Below are 21483 nucleotides of genomic sequence, written 5' to 3'. Positions count from 1 at the left end.
CTCCCTGGCTCCAGAATATCTCTGTATACTGCATTGATTTTCCATGGTATGCACTGACTTTACCCAGCTCTCCCTGGCTCCAGAATATCTCTGTATACTGCATTGATTTTCCATGGTATGCACTGACTTTACCCAGCTCTCCCTGGCTCCAGAATATCTCTGTATACTGCATTGATTTTCCATGGTATGCACTGACTTTACCCAGCTCTCCCTGGCTCCAGAATATCTCTGTATACTGCATTGATTTTCCATGGTATGCACTGACTTTACCCAGCTCTCCCTGGCTCCAGAATATCTCTGTATACTGCATTGATTTTCCATGGTATGCACTGACTTTACCCAGCTCTCCCTGGCTCCAGAATATCTCTGTATACTGCATTGATTTTCCATGGTATGCACTGACTTTACCCAGCTCTCCCTGGCTCCAGAATATCTCTGTATACTGCATTGATTTTCCATGGTATGCACTGACTTTACCCAGCTCTCCCTGGCTCCAGAATATCTCTGTATACTGCATTGATTTTCCATGGTATGCACTGACTTTACCCAGCTCTCCCTGGCTCCAGAATATCTCTGTATACTGCATTGATTTTCCATGGTATGCACTGACTTTACCCAGCTCTCCCTGGCTCCAGAATATCTCTGTATACTGCATTGATTTTCCATGGTATGCACTGACTTTACCCAGCTCTCCCTGGCTCCAGAATATCTCTGTATACTGCATTGATTTTCCATGGTATGCACTGACTTTACCCAGCTCTCCCTGGCTCCAGAATATCTCTGTATACTGCATTGATTTTCCATGGTATGCACTGACTTTACCCAGCTCTCCCTGGCTCCAGAATATCTCTGTATACTGCATTGATTTTCCATGGTATGCACTGACTTTACCCAGCTCTCCCTGGCTCCAGAATATCTCTGTATACTGCATTGATTTTCCATGGTATGCACTGACTTTACCCAGCTCTCCCTGGCTCCAGAATATCTCTGTATACTGCATTGATTTTCCATGGTATGCACTGACTTTACCCAGCTCTCCCTGGCTCCAGAATATCTCTGTATACTGCATTGATTTTCCATGGTATGCACTGACTTTACCCAGCTCTCCCTGGCTCCAGAATATCTCTGTATACTGCATTGATTTTCCATGGTATGCACTGACTTTACCCAGCTCTCCCTGGCTCCAGAATATCTCTGTATACTGCATTGATTTTCCATGGTATGCACTGACTTTACCCAGCTCTCCCTGGCTCCAGAATATCTCTGTATACTGCATTGATTTTCCATGGTATGCACTGACTTTACCCAGCTCTCCCTGGCTCCAGAATATCTCTGTATACTGCATTGATTTTCCATGGTATGCACTGACTTTACCCAGCTCTCCCTGGCTTCTGAATGTCTGTATATTGCACTGGCTTTTCTATGCTTCCCCTGGATCTGAGTGTCTTGGTGCAGCACATACAATCCTTTTAGTATGCTTTCTCACCTATGAGCTTGTTTCCACGACCTGTTTTCATGTCTCTCATTGTGTGATCCTGGCATCTCTTTGAGTGGTCAGTCTTACCCCTCCCTCACTTTATGACCTTTGCTTAACTCTCTACATCTGGTCTCCCATACCCAGCCACCCCCTCATTCACACCTGATTGCCCTTAACTGGGGATATATTCACATGCAGGAGTCTGCTATAGACTCAGTCTGCTGAAAATCATCTTTTAACTTCCATCTTTTAAATTACATCTTTTTAATTATGATTCTGAATTAGACTGAATTTGACTGGAAAGTAACAGAATACCAACCACTACAATGTTTCGGTTTCTTTTCTTTCACCCCCATACTACTTTCCTTCTTACAATCTCCTGCAATCACTCCACCTAGTAAGGAACTAGTCATTTCTTCCTCCATACTCCCCAGCCATCTCACCTTCCCCTCAGAACTGTTCCTCCACATACAATCCTTTTTCTCCAGACACACACGGGCACATCATGTCCTATCCTGCTCCCACCTTCTAATGATCTGTCTGTTACTCCTCATTGCTGGTGACATATCCCCAAATCCCGGCCCTCCCCAATTCATCCCCACACTCGTTTCTAACCCCCTGCCACGATCCTCCGCACGTTTTCCCAACCACGACAACCTCATACCCATTCATCCAGCCCCCACTCCCCCGCTCCCCCTACTTGGAGCACTATGGAACGCACGCTCCATCTGCAACAAACTGCCATTTATCCATGACCTCTTCATCACCAACAAACTCTCCTTCCTCGGCCTCACTGAAACCTGGCTCACCCCCTCTGACTCGGCCTCTCCAGCTGCGCTCTCCTATGGCGGATTCCACCTCTCTCACACCCCTCGCCCCAGCAACAAACGCGGTGGAGGAGTTGGCTTGCTCCTGTCCAACACCTGCTCCTTTACTCCAATCCCGCTACCACCCTCCGCTACTCTTCCCTCGTTTGAGGTGCACTCTGTCCGCATCTATACCCCCTCCAACCTCCAGCTGGCTGTCATCTACCGCCCCCCAGAACTAGCCATCTCCACCTTTCTCGACCACTTCACCACCTGGCTACTTCATTTCCTCTCTGTTGACATCCCCACTATCATCATGGGTGATTTCAATGTCCCCATTGACACTTTCACCTCAGCTACCTCTAAACTTTTATCACTGACTGCCTCCTTTGGCCTCACTCAATGGTCCTCTGAGGCCACTCACAAAGATGGCCACACGCTGGACCTCATCTTCACCCGCCTCTGCTCCCTTACTAACCTCACTAACACACCCCTCCCCCTGTCTGACCACAACCTACTGACATTCTCGTCCCTCTCCTCTCCTAGTGTGCAACCCCCACTCCACAAACTCACTCACCCTCGCCGAAATCTCAAACATCTCAACTTACAATCACTCTCTGAGTCACTTCTCCCTCTCACAGACATAGCTTCCCTTCATGACACAGATGCTGCTGCCACTTTTTATAACACCACAATAACAACAACACTCGATTCGGCCGCCCCACTCATGCATAGTAAAACTCGTACAATTAACAGGCAGCCCTGGCTGACCAGCCTGACCAAAGAATTGAGACGGGCTTCCAGGATTGCTGAGTGGAGATGGAAGCGATCCCACTCTGCCGACCACTTCACTGCATACAAGCAGTCCCTCGCCAGCTTCAAGTCTGCGCTCACTGCCGCAAAACAAACTTACTTCTCATCCCTCATATCCTCCCTGTCCCACAACCCTAAACAGCTTTTCAACACTTTCAATTCTCTACTCCGTCCCCCCGCACCACCTCCTTCCCCCCTCATTTCTGCTGATGACTTCGCCTCTTTCTTTAAACAGAAGATCGATACGATCAGAGAAAGCTTTGGCCCACAGCGCCCACTGCCCCTCTTAGCTGCTCAACCCTGCTCCTCCAAAACCAGCTTCTCCACCATGACAGAAGATCAGCTCTCCACCCTCCTGTCAAGATCACACCTCACCACCTGCACGCTTGACCCGCTCCCATCCCACCTCATCCCTAACCTTTCCACGGTCTTCATCCCAACCCTAACGCACCTCTTCAACCTCTCACTCACAACAGGTGTCTTTCCCTCATCCTTCAAGCATGCCAAGATCACACCCATCCTCAAAAAGCCCTCCCTCGACCCATCCTCTGTGTCTAGCTATCGCCCGATATCTCTTCTCCCTTATGCCTCCAAATTGCTGGAGCAACACGTCCATCTTGAACTGTCCTCCCACTTCTCCTCCTGCTCCCTCTTTGATCGGTTACAATCAGGCTTCCGTTCCCATCACTCAACTGAAACTGCCCTAACTAAAGTCACCAATGACCTACTAACTGCCAGGAGCAAGCGACACTACTCTGTCCTCCTTCTCCTGGACTTGTCTTCTGCCTTTGACACTGTAGACCACTCCCTTTTGCTACAAATCCTCTCATCCCTTGGCATCACAGACTTGGCCCTTTCCTGGATCTCGTCATATCTGACAGACCGAACATTCAGTGTCTCCCTCCCCCACACCACCTCCTCACTTCGCCCCTTGTCAGTCGGTGTTCCTCAAGGCTCTGTTCTAGGACCCCTACTTTTCTCATTCTACACTTTCGGCCTGGGACAGCTCATAGAATCCCACGGTATGCAGTACCATCTCTACGCTGACGACACGCAGATCTACCTCTCCGGACCTGACCTCTCCTCCTTGCTTACCAAAATCCCGCACTGTCTGTCTGCCATTTCAGTCTTCTTTTCTGCTCGCTTTCTACAACTGAACATGGACAAAACAGAATTCATCATCTTTCCCCCATCTCACTCTACCCCTCCACCAGACCTATCCATCAATGTCAATGGCTGCTCACTATCCCCAGTCCCACACGCCCGGTGCCTCGGGGTGATCCTCGACTCTGCCCTCTCTTTCAAGCCACATATCCAAGCCCTTGCCTCCTCCTGTCGTCTCAAACTCAAAAATATTTCCCGGATCCGTGCTTTCCTTGACCGCAACACTGCAAAAACGCTAGTGCATGCCCTTATCATCTCCCGCCTCGACTACTGCAACCTCCTACTCTCTGGACTCCCCTCTAGCACTCTGGCACCACTCCAATCCATCCTACACTCTGCTGCCCGACTAATCCACCTGTCCCCCCGCTATTCCCCAGCCTCTCCCCTGTGTCAAGCCCTTCACTGGCTTCCTATCGCCCAGAGACTCCAGTTCAAAACCCTCACACTGACATACAAAGCCATCCACAACCTGTCTCCTCCATACATCTGTGACATGGTCTCCCGGTACCTACCTACACGCGACCTCCGGTCCTCCCAAGACCTCCTTCTCTACTCCCCTCTCATCTCTTCTTCCCATAACCGCATCCAAGACTTCTCCCGTGCTTCCCCCATACTCTGGAACTCTCTACCCCAACACATCAGACTTGCGCCTACCATAGAAACCTTCAAAAAGAACCTGAAGACTCATCTCTTCCGACAAGCCTACAGCCTGCAGTGATCCTCAACCTACTGAACAGCCGCACAGCCAGCTCTTCCCTCTCCTAGTGTATCCTCACCCACCCCCTGCAGACTGTGAGCCCTCGCGGGCAGGGTCCTCCCTCCTTATGTACTCGTGTGCCTTGTTATCTGCTCATGTTTAATGTATTTGTCTATATTTGCCCCGTATTCACATGTAAAGCGCCATGGAATAAATGGCGCTATAAAAATGTATAATAATAATAATAATACTCCCCACAGTCACCTCTCACACAGTGTTAATGCCAGCGGTAACTTACTCCGTTACCGCCGATATTAACCCTGTGTGACCAAGTTTTTTACTATTGATGCTGCTTATGCAGCGTCAATAGTAAAAGGATCTAATGTTAAAAATAATGAAAAATTATTATATACTCACCTTTCCCTCTCCTCGCGACGCTCCGGTGACCTCTCCATGGAAGCGGCAGGTTACGGTGCCAACTGTTATGATCAGGTGACCTTGGAGCAGCATGAAAATTTTCACTGGAGTAGGTGGTAACTACAGGTCCTTCTCAAAAAATTAGCATATAGTGTTAAATTTCATTATTTACCATAATGTAATGATTACAATTAAACTTTCATATATTATAGATTCATTATCCACCAACTGAAATTTGTCAGGTCTTTTATTGTTTTAATACTGATGATTTTGGCATACAACTCCTGATAACCCAAAAAACCTGTCTCAATAAATTAGCATATCAAGAAAAGGTTCTCTAAACGACCTATTACCCTAATCTAATGAATCAACTAATTAACTCTAAACACATGCAAAAGATACCTGAGGCTTTTATAAACTCCCTGCCTGGTTCATTACTCAAAACCCCCATCATGGGTAAGACTAGCGACCTGACAGATGTCAAGAAGGCCATCATTGACACCCTCAAGCAAGAGGGTAAGACCCAGAAAGAAATTTCTCAACAAATAGGCTGTTCCCAGAGTGCTGTATCAAGGCACCTCAATGGTAAGTCTGTTGGAAGGAAACAATGTGGCAGAAAACGCTGTACAACGAGAAGAGGAGACCGGACCCTGAGGAAGATTGTGGAGAAGGACCGATTCCAGACCTTGGGGAACCTGAGGAAGCAGTGGACTGAGTCTGGTGTGGAAACATCCAGAGCCACCGTGCACAGGCGTGTGCAGGAAATGGGCTACAGTGTTGTGAATTCTGTGGCTGAGTTCACTTCTGTGGTCACAAGTGGTATTGCAGTCTCTGGGCTTCCTCCCTCAGGTGTTTTGGTGAGCTCGTTGGCTGCCTTGCTATTTAGCTCCACCTGAGTCTGTCTTCCTTGCTCCTTGTCAATGTTCCAGTGTTGGATCTGAGCTACTGCATCTTTCCTTGGGCCTGCTGCTCTGCTAGATAAGTGCTTCTAGTTTGTTTTCTGTTTTTTCTGTCCAGCTTGTTATTATCTTTTGCTGGAAGCTCTGAGAAGCAAAGGGGTGCACCGCCGTGCTGTTAGTTCGGCACGGTGGGTCTTTTTGCCCCTTTGCGTGGTTTTCGTTTTAGGGTTTTTTGTAGACTGCATAGTTCTCTTTGCTATCCTCGCTCTGTCTAGAATATCGGGCCTCACTTTGCTGAATCTATTTCATTCCTACGTTTGTCTTTTCATCTTGCTAACAGTCATTATATGTGGGGGCTGCCTATTCCTTTGGGGTATTTCTCTGAGGTAAGTCAGGCTTGTATTTCTATCTTCAGGCTAGTCAGCTCCTCAGGCAGTGCCGAGTTGCATAGGTAGTTGATAGGCGCAATCCACTGCTGCTTCCAGTTGTGTGAGGATAGATCAGGTACTGCAGTCTACAGAGATTCCACGTCTCAGAGCTCGTCCTATTGTTTTGGGTTATTGCCAGATCTCTGTATGTGCGCTGATTACTGCACGCTGTGTTGCCTGATTGCCAGCCATAACAGTACAAGGAGCCTTTCAATGATTTCCAATAGAGGGAAAAAAGAAATCCTGACATCATTTTTTTTTCTTAGCTCTGTCTTCAGTCTTTTTTTTCCCCTAGACATTAGAGTGCTTCAGGACACAGCTGTGGACATGGATATTCAGGCTCTGTGCTCCTCAATGGATAATCTCGTTGTAAATGTACAAAAGATTCAAGATACTATTGATCAGAAATCGATGCTAGAACCAAGAATTCCGATTCCTGATTTGTTTTTTGGTGACAGAACTAAGTTCCTGAGCTTCAGAAATAATTGTAAGCTATTTTTGGCCTTGAAACCTCATTCTTCTGGTAATCCTATTCAACAGGTTTTGATTATTATTTCTTTTTTGCGCGGCGACCCACAGGACTGGGCGTTTTCTCTTGCACCAGGAGATTCTGCATTGAGTAATGTTGATGCATTTTTCCAGGCGCTGGGATTGCTTTACGATGAGCCTAATTCAGTGGATCAAGCTGAGAAAAATCTGCTGGCTTTATGCCAGGGTCAGGATGATGTAGAAGTATATTGTCAGAAATTTAGAAAATGGTCAGTACTCACTCTGTGGAATGAATCTGCACTAGCGGCTTTGTTCAGAAAGGGTCTCTCTGAAGCTCTTAAGGATGTAATGGTGGGATTTCCTATGCCTGCTGGTTTGAATGAGTCTATGTCCTTGGCCATTCAGATCGGTCGTCGCTTGCGCGAGCGTAAATCTGTGCACCATCTGGCGGTATTGTCTGAGAGTAAGCCTGAGCCTATGCAGTGCGACAGGACTATGACTAAAGTAGAACGGCACGAACACAGACGTCTGAACAGACTGTGTTTCTATTGTGGTGATTCTACTCATGCTATTTCTAATTGTCCTAAACGCACTAGGCGGTTCGATAGCTCTGCCGTTATTGGTACTGTACAGTCCAAATTCCTTTTGTCCATTACCTTAATGTGCTCTTTGTCATCATATTCTGTCATGGCGTTTGTGGATTCAGGCGCTGCCCTGAATCTGATGGATTTGGATTATGCTAAACGTTGTGGATTTTTCTTGGAGCCTTTGCGGTGTCCTATTCCGTTGAGAGGAATTGATGCTACACCTCTGGCCAAGAATAAGCCTCAGTACTGGGCCCAGCTGACCATGTGCATGGCTCCTGCACATCAGGAAGTTATTCGCTTTTTGGTACTGCATAATTTGCATGATGTGGTCGTGTTGGGGTTGCCATGGCTACAAACCCATAATCCAGTATTGGATTGGAACTCTATGTCGGTAACCAGCTGGGGTTGTCAGGGAGTACATGGTGATGTTCCATTTTTGTCTATTTCGTCATCCATTCCTTCTGACATCCCAGAGTTCTTGTCGGACTTTCAGGATGTATTTGAAGAGTCCAAGTCTGATGCCCTTCCTCCGCATAGGAATTGTGATTGTGCTATCGATTTGATTCCTGGTAGTAAATTCCCTAAGGGTCGTTTATTTAATTTGTCCGTACCTGAACACACCGCTATGCGCAGTTATGTGAAGGAGTCCCTGGAGAAGGGACATATTCGCCCATCGTCGTCACCATTGGGAGCAGGGTTTTTTTTTGTAGCCAAGAAGGATGGTTCGCTAAGACCGTGTATTGATTACCGCCTTCTTAATAAGATCACTGTTAAGTTTCAGTATCCCTTGCCATTGATTTCTGACTTGTTTGCTCGGATTAAGGGGGCTAGTTGGTTTACTAAGATTGATCTTCGTGGTGCGTATAATCTGGTGAGAATCAGGCAGGGAGATGAATGGAAAACGGCATTTAATACGCCCGAGGGTCATTTTGAGTATCTGGTGATGCCGTTCGGACTTGCCAATGCTCCATCTGTTTTTCAGTCTTTTATGCATGACATTTTCCGTGAGTATCTGGATAAATTCTTGATTGTTTACTTGGATGACATTTTGATCTTCTCAGATGATTGGGAGTCTCATGTGAAGCAAGTCAGAATGGTTTTCCAGGTACTGCGTGCTAATTCCTTGTTCGTGAAGGGATCAAAGTGTCTCTTCGGTGTGCAGAAAGTTTCATTTTTGGGGTTCATCTTTTCCCCTTCTACTATCGAGATGGATCCGGTTAAGGTTCAGGCCATCCAGGATTGGACTCAGCCGACATCTCTAAAAAGTTTGCAGAAATTCCTGGGCTTTGCTAATTTTTATCGTCGCTTCATCTGTAATTTTTCTAGCATTGCCAGACCATTGACCGATTTGACCAAGAAGGGTGCTGATTTGGTTAATTGGTCTTCTGCTGCCGTGGAAGCTTTTCAGGAGTTGAAGCGTCGTTTTTGCTGTGCCCCTGTGTTGTGTCAACCTGATGTTTCTCTTCCGTTCCAGGTCGAGGTTGATGCTTCTGAGATTGGTGCAGGGGCGGTTTTGTCACAGAGAGGTTCTGGTTGCTCAGTGTTCAAACCATGTGCTTTCTTTTCCAGGAAATTTTCTGCTGCTGAGCGTAATTATGATGTGGGCAACCGAGAGTTGCTGGCCATGAAGTGGGCATTCGAGGAGTGGCGTCATTGGCTTGAGGGTGCTAAGCATCGCGTGGTGGTTTTGACTGATCATAAGAACCTTACTTATCTTGAGTCTGCCAAGCGCTTGAATCCTAGACAGGCCCGTTGGTCGTTATTTTTTGCTCGTTTTGATTTTGTGATTTCATACCTTCCGGGCTCTAAAAATGTGAAGGCGGATGCTCTGTCTAGGAGTTTTGTGCCCGACTCTCCGGGGTTATCTGAGCCGGCGAGTATCCTCAAGGAAGGAGTCATTGTGTCTGCCATCTCCCCTGATTTGCGGAGAGTGTTGCAGAAATTTCAGGCTAATAAACCTGATCGTTGTCCGGCCGAGAAACTGTTCGTCCCTGATAGGTGGACTAGTAAAGTTATCTCTGAACTTCATTGTTCGGTGCTGGCCGGTCATCCAGGAATCTTTGGTACCAGGGAGTTGGTTGCTAGATCCTTCTGGTGGCCATCTCTGTCACGGGATGTGCGTGCTTTTGTGCAGTCCTGTGGAATTTGTGCTAGGGCTAAGCCCTGCTGTTCACGTGCCAGTGGGTTGCTTTTGCCCTTGCCGGTCCCGAAGAGGCCTTGGACACATATTTCGATGGATTTCATTTCTGACCTTCCCGTTTCTCAAAAGATGTCTGTCATTTGGGTGGTCTGTGATCGCTTTTCTAAAATGGTCCATCTGGTGCCCTTGGTTAAATTGCCTTCCTCCTCTGATTTGGTGCCTTTGTTCTTCCAGCATGTGGTTCGTTTACATGGCATTCCTGAGAATATTGTTTCTGACAGAGGTTCCCAGTTTGTCTCGAGGTTCTGGCGAGCCTTTTGTGGTAGGATGGGCATTGACCTATCTTTTTCCTCGGCCTTCCATCCTCAGACTAATGGCCAGACCGAACGAACCAATCGGACCTTGGAAACATATCTGAGATGTTTTGTTTCCGCTGACCAGGATGATTGGGTGTCATTTTTGCCGTTGGCTGAGTTCGCCCTTAATAATCGGGCCAGCTCGGCTACCTTGGTCTCTCCATTTTTCTGCAATTCTGGGTTCCATCCTCGTTTCTCTTCAGGACAGGTTGAGTCTTCGGACTGTCCTGGTGTGGATTATGTGGTGGACAGGTTGCAGCAGATCTGGACTCAGGTAGTGGACAATTTGACCTTGTCCCAGGAGAAGGCTCAGCTTTTCGCTAATCGCAGACGCCGTGTGGGACCCCGACTTCGTGTTGGGGATCTGGTTTGGTTATCTTCTCGTCATATACCTATGAAGGTTTCCTCTCCTAAATTTAAACCTCGTTTTATTGGTCCGTATAGGATTTCTGAGATTCTCAATCCGGTGTCTTTTCGTCTGACCCTCCCAGACTCCTTTTCCATACATAATGTATTCCATAGGTCGTTGTTGAGGAGATACGTGGCACCTATGGTTCCATCTGTGGAGCCTCCTGCCCCTGTTTTGGTGGAGGGGGAATTGGAGTATATTGTGGAGAAGATTTTGGATTCTCGTGTCTCTAGACGGAAACTCCAGTATCTGGTCAAATGGAAGGGTTATGCTCAGGAAGATAATTCCTGGGTTTTTGCCTCTGATGTCCATGCCCCAGATCTTGTTCGTGCCTTTCATGTGGCTCATCCTGGTCGGCCTGGGGGTTCTGGTGAGGGTTCGGTGACCCCTCCTCAAGGGGGGGGTACTGTTGTGAATTCTGTGGCTGAGTTCACTTCTGTGGTCACAAGTGGTATTGCAGTCTCTGGGCTTCCTCCCTCAGGTGTTTTGGTGAGCTCGTTGGCTGCCTTGCTATTTAGCTCCACCTGAGTCTGTCTTCCTTGCTCCTTGTCAATGTTCCAGTGTTGGATCTGAGCTACTGCATCTTTCCTTGGGCCTGCTGCTCTGCTAGATAAGTGCTTCTAGTTTGTTTTCTGTTTTTTTCTGTCCAGCTTGTTATTATCTTTTGCTGGAAGCTCTGAGAAGCAAAGGGGTGCACCGCCGTGCTGTTAGTTCGGCACGGTGGGTCTTTTTGCCCCTTTGCGTGGTTTTCGTTTTAGGGTTTTTTGTAGACTGCATAGTTCTCTTTGCTATCCTCGCTCTGTCTAGAATATCGGGCCTCACTTTGCTGAATCTATTTCATTCCTACGTTTGTCTTTTCATCTTGCTAACAGTCATTATATGTGGGGGCTGCCTATTCCTTTGGGGTATTTCTCTGAGGTAAGTCAGGCTTGTATTTCTATCTTCAGGCTAGTCAGCTCCTCAGGCAGTGCCGAGTTGCATAGGTAGTTGATAGGCGCAATCCACTGCTGCTTCCAGTTGTGTGAGGATAGATCAGGTACTGCAGTCTACAGAGATTCCACGTCTCAGAGCTCGTCCTATTGTTTTGGGTTATTGCCAGATCTCTGTATGTGCGCTGATTACTGCACGCTGTGTTGCCTGATTGCCAGCCATAACACTACAGGTGCCGCATTCCCCAGGTAAAGCCACTTTTGAACCATAAACAGCGGCAGAGGCGCCTGACCTGGGCTACAGAGAAGCAGCACTGGACTGTTGCTAAGTGGTCCCAAGTACTTTTTTCTGATGAAAGCAAATTTTGCATGTCATTCGGAAATCAAGGTGCCAGAGTCTGGAGGAAGACTGGGGAGATGGAAATGCCAAAATGCCTGAAGTCCAGTGTCAAGTACCAACAGTCAGTGATGGTGTGGGGTGCCATGTCAGCTGCTGGTGTTGGTCCACTGTGTTTCATCAAGGGCAGGGTCAATGCAGCTAGCTATCAGGTGATTTTGGAGCACTTCATGCTTCCATTGGCTGAAATGCTTAATGGAGATGAAGATTTCATTTTTCAGCACGACCTGGCACCTGCTCACAGTGCCAAAACCACTGGTAAATGGTTTACTGACCATGGTATTACTGTGCTCAATTGGCCTGCCAACTCTCCTGACCTGAACCCCATAGAGAATCTGTGGGATATTGTGAAGAGAAAGTTGAGAGACGCAAGACCCAACACTCTGGATGAGCTTAAGGCCGCTATTGAAGCATCCTGGGCCTCCATAACATCTCAGCAGTGTCACAGGCTGATTGCCTCCATGCCACGCCGCATTGAAGCAGTCATTTCTGCCAAAGGATTCCCGACCAAGTATTGAGTGCATAACTGAACATTATTATTTGATGGTTTTTTTGTTTGTTATTAAAAAACACTTTTATTTGATTGGATGGGTGAAATATGCTAATTTATTGAGACAGGTTTTTTGGGTTATCAGGAGTTGTATGCCAAAATCATCAGTATTAAAACAATAAAAGACCTGACAAATTTCAGTTGGTGGATAATTAATCTATAATATATGAAAGTTTAATTGTAATCATTACATTATGGTAAATAATGAAATTTAACACTATATGCTAATTTTTTGAGAAGGACCTGTATACTGACCGCAAACCCTGATCTTAACACCGCAACTAGAAGTAGCCGTGGGGTGTACCTAACAAACCCTAGACACCTCGTCACAGCCGGAGGACTAAATACCCCTATAGATGGAAATAGGAATACTACCTTGCCTCAGAGCAGAACCCCAAAGGATAGGCAGCCCCCCACAAATATTGACTGTGAGTAGTAGAGGAAAAGACACACGCAGGCAGGAAACAGGATTTAGCAAATGAGGCACACACTAGCTAAATAGGAAAGGATAGGACAGGATACTAAGCGGTCAGTATTAAAAATCCTTCCAAAAAAATATCCACAGCAGAAAATACAAAAACTCCACCATCTAACTAAAGATGTGGAGCGTATATCTGCAACTCCAGAGAATCCAACAAGACTGAGAAAACACAGACACAGTCTAAGCTGGACAAGAGAAAAACAAATGAATAGCACAGAATATAAGCACACTGCATGTGTGCCACAGAAAAAGAAACAGACACTTATCTTTGCTGAATTGGCAGCTAAGCAGGAGAAGCCAGAAAGTGATCCAACACTTCACAAGAAACATTGACAACTGGAAAGGACTAATGAATCCCGCACACCTAAATATCCCAGTCAGAACTGCAATCAGCAGATACACCTGGCCAGGACTGCGACTCAGAGACAACTGCATTCCCACCTACAACCACTGGAGCGAACCAAAAAGCAGAATTCACAACAGCCAACGATGGTATGGGAGAAGGACCTGCCATGACGTCATGGTCATGTGACCGTGACGTAATCACATGCCCTGCGTGCCCGCGTGAGAAGGACCTGCCATGACGTCACGGTCATGTGACTGTGACGTCATCACAGGCCCTGCACGAGAAGGACCTGCCATGACGTCACGGTCATGTGACAGCCACGTCATGGCAGGTCCTTCTCGCGCAGGCGTGAAGAAGCTGCGGTATCTTGGGACAGCCAGGGACAACGTCAGGAGCAGGTGAGTATTTCATATTCACCTGTCCGCGTTCCATCTGCCGGGCGCCGCTCCGTCTTCCTGTCCTCTTGCAGTGACTGCTCAGGTTAGAGGGTGTGAAGGACCTGCCATGACGTCACGGTCATGTGACAGCCACGTCATGGCAGGTCCTTCTCGCGCAGGCGTGAAGAAGCTGCGGTATCTTGGGACAGGCAGGGACAACGTCAGGAGCAGGTGAGTATTTCATATTCACCTGTCCGCGTTCCATCTGCTGGGCGCCGCTCCGTCTTCCTGTCCTCTTGCAGTGACTGCTCAGGTTAGAGGGTGTGATGACGTATTAGTGTGTACGCCGCCCTCTGCCTGAACAGTCAGTGCGGAGAGACGGGACGCTGAGGAGCAGCGACGAGAGGTGAGTATGTGATTTTTTTTTTTTTTTTTTTTTTAATGCAGCAGCAGCAGCATTACATGTGGCACAATGCTGTATGGAGCGTCTATGGGGCCATAAAGAACTGCATGGAGCATTATATGGGGCATCTATGGGGCCATAACGAACTGCATGGAGCATTATATGGGGCATCTATGGGGCCATAACTGCATGGAGCATTATATGGGGTATCTATGGGGCCATAACTGCATGGAGCATTATATGGGGCATCTATGGGGCCATAACTGCATGGAGCATTATATGGGGCATCTATGGGGCCATAACTGCATGGAGCGTTATATGGGGCATCTATGGGGCCATAACTGCATGCAGCATTATATGGGGCATCTATGGGGCAGTAACTGCATGAAGCATTATATGGGGCATATATGGGGCCATAAAGAACTGCATGGAGCATTATATGGGGCATCTATGGGAGCATTATATGGGGCATCTATGGGGCCATAACTGCATGGAGCATTATATGGGGCATCTATGGGGCCATAACTGCATGGAGCATTATATGGGGCATCTATGGGGCCGTAACTGCATGAAGCATTATATGGGGCCATAAAGAACTGCATGGAGCATTATATGGGGCATCTATGGGAGCATTATATGGGGCATCTATGGGGCCATAACTGCATGGAGCATTATATGGGGCATCTATGGGGACATAACTGCAGGGAGCATTATACTACGTGACTGGGCAATATAATGCGTGGACATGCATATTCTAGAATACCCGATGCGTTAGAATCGGGCCACCATCTAGTAGTTAATAAATATCTGATTTACAAGCATAAAAATTCAAAGTTTGAAAATTTGCCAATTTCATAATTTTTGATATTTTTTTAAATAAATGCAAATCACATCGACCAAAATTTACAACTAACATGAAGCGCAATGTGTCACTTTAAAACTTTGTGAATCACTGGGATAAGTTAATGCTTCAAGAGTTATTACCCCTGACACTGGTCAGAATCAATACATTTTGCGAGGTGGGGGGTGAAATTAAAACTGTTGTAGAACAAAAGTTTTGGCATGTAACATTTTCATGTGTAAAGACTTTTTTTTTCTTATGTAGCAAGCTTTAATTTTTACTGATACAAATCTGAGTGCATATGAAGTTTTGATCTCTACTACAATGCCCTGCACATGGGGTAAGCAACATAGCGAGTTAGAAGAACTATACTACATTTCCGATTGGAGGTGTTTGCTAATAATGTAATTATTACACCTATTACACATTGAAATGGGAATACACTTTTCTGACAACAGACGTAATAATCTGTCCATGTGACCTGGGCCTATTTGACCACGGATGGATTATTACGTCTGCGTGATCGCCCGTACACGGGTGGTGTTAGTTGATTCTAACAGCTGACACCCGACACACAATGGTCACAGACCACTCCCGACACTTTAACCCCCAAAATGCTGCGATTGAACACGAAATCAAGATATTGTATATACAAATATTTGAATGAAAAAATATAAACAAAAATACACTCATTTGGTATCGCCACGTCGCGTCCGCAACAACCCAACCTATAAATCTGTCCCTCTAGTTAACCCCTTTAGTTGAACACCATAAAAATTTTTTTTAAAAAGCATTATTTTTTTGCCATGATCATCATACCGCCAAACAAAAAGTGGAATCAAACTCAATAAAAAATGCAGATAAAAATAAACATGGTACTGCTGAAAACGTCATCTTGTCCAGCAACAAACAATCCACCATACAGCTCCATCAGCGAAAAAATAAGTTATAGCTCTCACAATAAAGGAATGCAAAAATAATTTTTTTCTATAAAATAGTTTTTGTGTAAAAGTGCCAAACAGAAGAAAGCGACATAAATGAGGTATCGCTGTAATTGCACTGACTCGAAGAATATGCCTTATCCATTTTAACACACGTGGAACGGTATCCTCTCCCCCCCCCAAAAAAAAAATAAAAAAAATCCTGAATTGCTGTCTTTTTTTTTTTTGTTATTTTTCCATTCTGCCTCCCAAAAATCAGAATAGAAAGCATTTAAAAAATGTCATGTGCCGAAAATCGTACCAATAAAAATGTCTACTCATCCCGGAAAAACCAAGTCATAGCATGACTCAAAATGTGGTGATGCAAAAACTATTTTTTGCAATAAAAAGCGTCTGTTAGTGTGTGACAGCAGCCAAACATAAAAACCCGATATAAATCTGGTATTGCTGTGATCGTACCAACCCGAAGAATAAAGTCACCTAATCGCTTATACCGCACAAGGAACGGTGCAAAAAAATAAATCCAATTCACCTACTGTTGATTTTTTTTTTTTTCATTCTGCCCTTCGAAGATCACAATGAGGCACGGTGCACATTTATCCTGCACTTTTCGTTGAGCGCGTACACCAGGGTTTCTGTGTAAATCTCTGAAATACATGATTCAGACGTAACTTGTGGCAGAAGATTCCCTATAATGAGGCAGATGGAGGCACTGTGGACACCGTCTGACCTGTGATCCGGCTGTGTCCATCTTTTTAGGATTGCATAAAAGTGCCGCCGGGCACAGTTTTGTGCACTTTTGAAAAGGACACTGCTGAACAGAGGCCAGACTGAGTCCAGAGTAACTCTGCTGCCTCATTATAGTGAATGGATCCCTCGGGGGTTTCATCTGAATCACGTCACTCAGATTTAGATGGAAACCCCAAAATAAGTGTTTAGTATAGAGCGCCAGATAAATGTGATCCCGAACGTTATGTAAAATGTTCCCAATAAAAGCTTCAACTCAATCCACAAAAAAAGCCAAGTCCCCACTCAGATCTGTCATCTGTTAACGGAAATATAGGCGCTTCCACGTTACTGGTAGTGCAAAGGCTCTGGAAAAGCGAAATGACTCTTCACCCACCAAAAGAAATTCAGCAAATTCTCCGCTCCCAAATCCAAATGCCCCCTCCCTTCTGAGCCCCACAGTGTACCTAAACCACATATAACATCCACGTTTGGCATTTCTGAAGCGATGAGAGCTTGCCTATCTTACGGGTACATGCCTCCAGAAGCATGGGCTGGGCATAATGTACTGGTGACTGCAACATACTGGTCACTACAATGGCAGTTTGAAATTTTCACTTGGCAACATTCATTGCTGGAAAATACCCATGGAGTCCAAATCAGCACTACATCTGTAGATAAATTCCCCAAGGGGATTTCTCCCGAGTCTCTCCGTATGGCTAAGCAGTACTGTAGAGCCACATATGGGGTAGAGCCACATATGGGGTATTGCCACGTTCAGTAGAAATTGTGTGACAAATTTTGGTGCCATTTTTACCCACTTCTTCTGTGAAAATGTAAAATCTGGGTCTAAAACTAAATTTTGATAGTAAAATGTAGTTATTTTTCTTCACTGCTCAATGGTATAAAATTCTGTGACACACCCATGGTGTCAATATGACCACTGCACTCCTAGATTAATTCATTGAGAGGTGTAGTTTGTAAAATGGTGTCACTTATGGGGGATTCTGTTGTTCTGGCACCTCAAGGGCTCTCCCAGTTGGGCATGGAACCTGCAAACCATAACAGTAAAATTTGGCGCCCCTTGCCTTCTGAGCTTTGTGTCTGAAAAATATATATTTTTTTTATATACTTTCATGGCTCAACATTATAAAACTTCTGTGAAGTATCTGGGAGTACAAGGTTCTTACCATGCATTTAAATACATTCCTGAGGGGGTCTATTTTCCAAAATGGGGTCACTTGTGGGGGATTTCCACTGTTTAGGCACATCAGGCTCTCCAAATGGAACATGACGTCTGCTAAGGATTCCAGGAAATTTTACATTCAAAAAGTCAAATGATGCTTCTGCCCTTCTGAGCTTTGCCATGCTCCCAAACAGTAGTTTTCTCCCTCAAATGGGGCATTGGTGTCCTCAGGAGAAATTGCACTACAAATTTTTCCTGAAACCAATGTCAAAATAAAAATTGGATCTTTAGTCCATTTTTTGTGGAAAAAGTTAAATATATTATTATTTTTTTTTTTTTTAAATTCCTGTGAAGCACCTGAAGGGTTAGTAAACTTCTTCAATGTGGTTTTGAGCACCCTAAGGCCGGCATCACACACAGCGTAAAACAATACGGTCCGTATATTACGGCCGTAATACGCTGAAAAGTCCCGAAAAAAGTGGTCCGTAGCTCCTCCGTAGGCAGGGTGTGTCAGCGTTTTTTGCGCATGGCATCCTCCGTATGTAATCCGTATGGCATCCTCCGTATGTAATCCGTATGGCATCCGTACTGCGTGGTTTTCTCGCAGGCTAGCAAAACCAACATACCGCTATAGAAGTGATCCATGTGTCCCAAAAAGAAAAGAAAATATATATATACTGTGTATATATATATATATATATATATATATATATATATATATATATATATATATATATATATATATATATATATATATATGTATATATGTATGTATATATATGTATATATATGTATATGTGTCAGTAGACACATATATTAGAGAGAAAAGCCGGTAATTCAGTGCGGTGTACAGTAAAATCACACTGACAGCTTACAGTAGAATAGGTAGAATAAATGTGTACACATAGAATAGGTATATATATATATATATGTCAGTGAGACACATATATGTATATATATTAATATTTATTCCAGCGCTAGACAGCTTGAAAGCCGGTAATTCAATTACCGGCTTTTTCCTTCTCCTTCCTAAAACCCGACATGATTTGAGACATGGTTTACATACAGTAAACCATGTCTTCTCTCCATTTTTTTTGCAGATTCCACACTACTAATGTCAGTAGTGTGTATCTGCAAAATTTGGCCGTTCTAGCTCTTAAAATAAAGGGTTAAATGGCGGAAAAAATTGGCGTGGGCTCCCGCGCAATTTTCTCCGCCAGAGTAGTAAAGCCAGTGACTGAGGGCAGATATTAATAGCCTGGAGAGGGTCCACGGTTATTGGCCCCCCCCTGGCTAAAAATATCTGCCCCCAGCCACCCCAGAAAAGGCACATCTGGAAGATGCGCCTATTCTGGCACTTGGCCACTCTCTTCCCATTCCCGTGTAGCGGTGGGATATGGGGTAATGAAGGGTTAATGCCACCTTGCTATTGTAAGGTGACATTAAGCCAGATTAATAATGGAGAGGCGTCAATTATGACACCTATCCATTATTAATCCAATACTAGTAAAGGGTTAAATAAAACACAAACACATTTTTTAAAATTATTTTAATGAAATAAAAACAATGGTTGTTGCAGTATTTTATTCAACGCCCAATCCAGTCACTGAAGACCCTCGTTCTGTGAGTAAAAAAACATAATAAACCAACAATATACTTACCCTCCGCAGATCTGTAACGTCCAACGATGTAAATCCTTCTGAAGGGGTTAAAACATTTTGCAGCAAGGAGCTGTGCTAATGCACGCTGCTCCTCGCTGCAAAACCCCAGGGAATGAGGCTAAAAATAGATCAATGATCTATATTTAGCTTCATTTGCGGTGAGGCGCCCTCTGCTGGCTGTTCATAGATCGTGGGAAATTACCTAGAAAGCCAGGGAGCTTTCTAGGTAATTTCCCACGATCTATGAACAGCCAGCAGAGGGCGCCTCACCGCAAATGAAGCTAAATATAGATCATTGATATATTTTTAGCCTCATTCCCTGGGGTTTTGCAGCGAGGAGCAGCGTGCATTAGCACAGCTCCTTGCTGCAAAATGTTTTAACCCCTTCAGAAGGATTTACATCGTTGGACGTTACAGATCTGCGGAGGGTAAGTATATTGTTGGTTTATTATGTTTTTTTACTCACAGAACGAGGGTCTTCAGTGACTGGATTGGGCGTTGAATAAAATACTGCAACAACCATTGTGTTTATTTCATTAAAATAATTTTAAAAAATGTGTTTGTGTTTTATTTAACCCTTTACTAGTATTGGATTAATAATGGATAGGTGTCATAATTGACGCCTCTCCATTATTAATCTGGCTTAATGTCACCTTACAATAGCAAGGTGGCATTAACCCTTCATTACCCCATATCCCACCGCTACACGGGAATGGGAAGAGAGTGGCCAAGTGCCAGAATAGGCGCATCTTCCAGATGTGCCTTTTCTGGGGTGGCTGGGGGCAGATATTTTTAGCCAGGGGGGGGCCAATAACCGTGGACCCTCTCCAGGCTATTAATATCTGCCCTCAGTCACTGGCTTTACTACTCTGGCGGAGAAAATTGCGCGGGAGCCCACGCCAATTTTTTCCGCCATTTAACCCTTTATTTTAAGAGCTAGAACGGCCAAATTTTGCAGATACACACTACTGACATTAGTAGTGTGGAATCTGCAAAAAAAATGGAGAGAAGACATGGTTTACTGTATGTAAACCATGTCTCAAATCATGTCGGGTTTTAGGAAGGAGAAGGAAAAAGCCGGTAATTGAATTACCGGCTTTCAAGCTGTCTAGCGCTGGAATAAATATTAATATATATACATATATGTGTCTAATGACATATATATATATATACCTATTCTATGTGTACACATTTATTCTACCTATTCTACTGTAAGCTGTCAGTGTGATTTTACTGTACACCGCACTGAATTACCGGCTTTTCTCTCTAACAGCGCTGCGTATTTCTCGCAAGTCACACTGCTTGTCCGTGTGTAATCCGTATTTTTCACGCTTCCATAGACTTTCATTGGCGTATTTCTTGCGCAGTACGGTGACAAACGCAGCATGCTGCGATTTTGTACGGCCGTAGAAAGCCGTATAATACTGATCAGTAAAATACGGCAAATAGGAGCAGGGGCATAGAGAATAATTGTGCCGTATTTTTTGCGAGTTTTACGGACGTAGATTCTGCGCTCTTACGTCCGTAAAACTCGCATGTGTGACGGCGGCCTAAGAGGTACAGTTTTTAGAATGGAGTCACTTTTGGGTATCCTTTCTCATATAGACCCCTCAAAGTGACTTCAAATGTGATGTGGTCCATTAAAAAAAAATTGTACATTTGGTTGGAAAAATTAAAAAAATGCTGGTCAACTTTTAAACCTTAGAACATTCTACCAAAAAAAAAAAATTGGGGTTCCAATATTGTGTTGATGTAAAGGTAAAGTAGAACATGTGGGAAATGTTGGTTAACTATTTTTTTTTTACATAACTGATTTAAGGGCATGAAAATTCAAAGTTTGAAAACTGCAAAATTTTCAAACTTTTCGCTAAATTTCAGGTTTTTTCACAGTCATACTGAAGAAATTTTACCACTAATCATGAAGTACAATATGTCATAAAAAACAATCTCAAAATCACTGGGA

At 44.8% G+C, this 21483-nt stretch overlaps 1 protein-coding gene across 1 annotated transcript in view; it reads left to right on the top strand.

Moving 5' to 3' along the window:
- The window catches only part of LOC138651263 (lysine-specific demethylase 4B-like), a 102399-nt gene that overhangs the window by 20521 nt on the left and 60395 nt on the right, over nt 1-21483 (top strand). The gene's annotated exons all lie outside the window — the stretch shown is intronic.

Source organism: Ranitomeya imitator, chromosome 1, assembly GCF_032444005.1.
Source record: "Ranitomeya imitator isolate aRanImi1 chromosome 1, aRanImi1.pri, whole genome shotgun sequence".
NCBI classification, from domain to species: Eukaryota; Metazoa; Chordata; class Amphibia; order Anura; family Dendrobatidae; genus Ranitomeya; species Ranitomeya imitator.
Note: the sequence above shows the minus strand (reverse complement) of the source record. Positions and strands in the feature narration are given on the sequence as shown.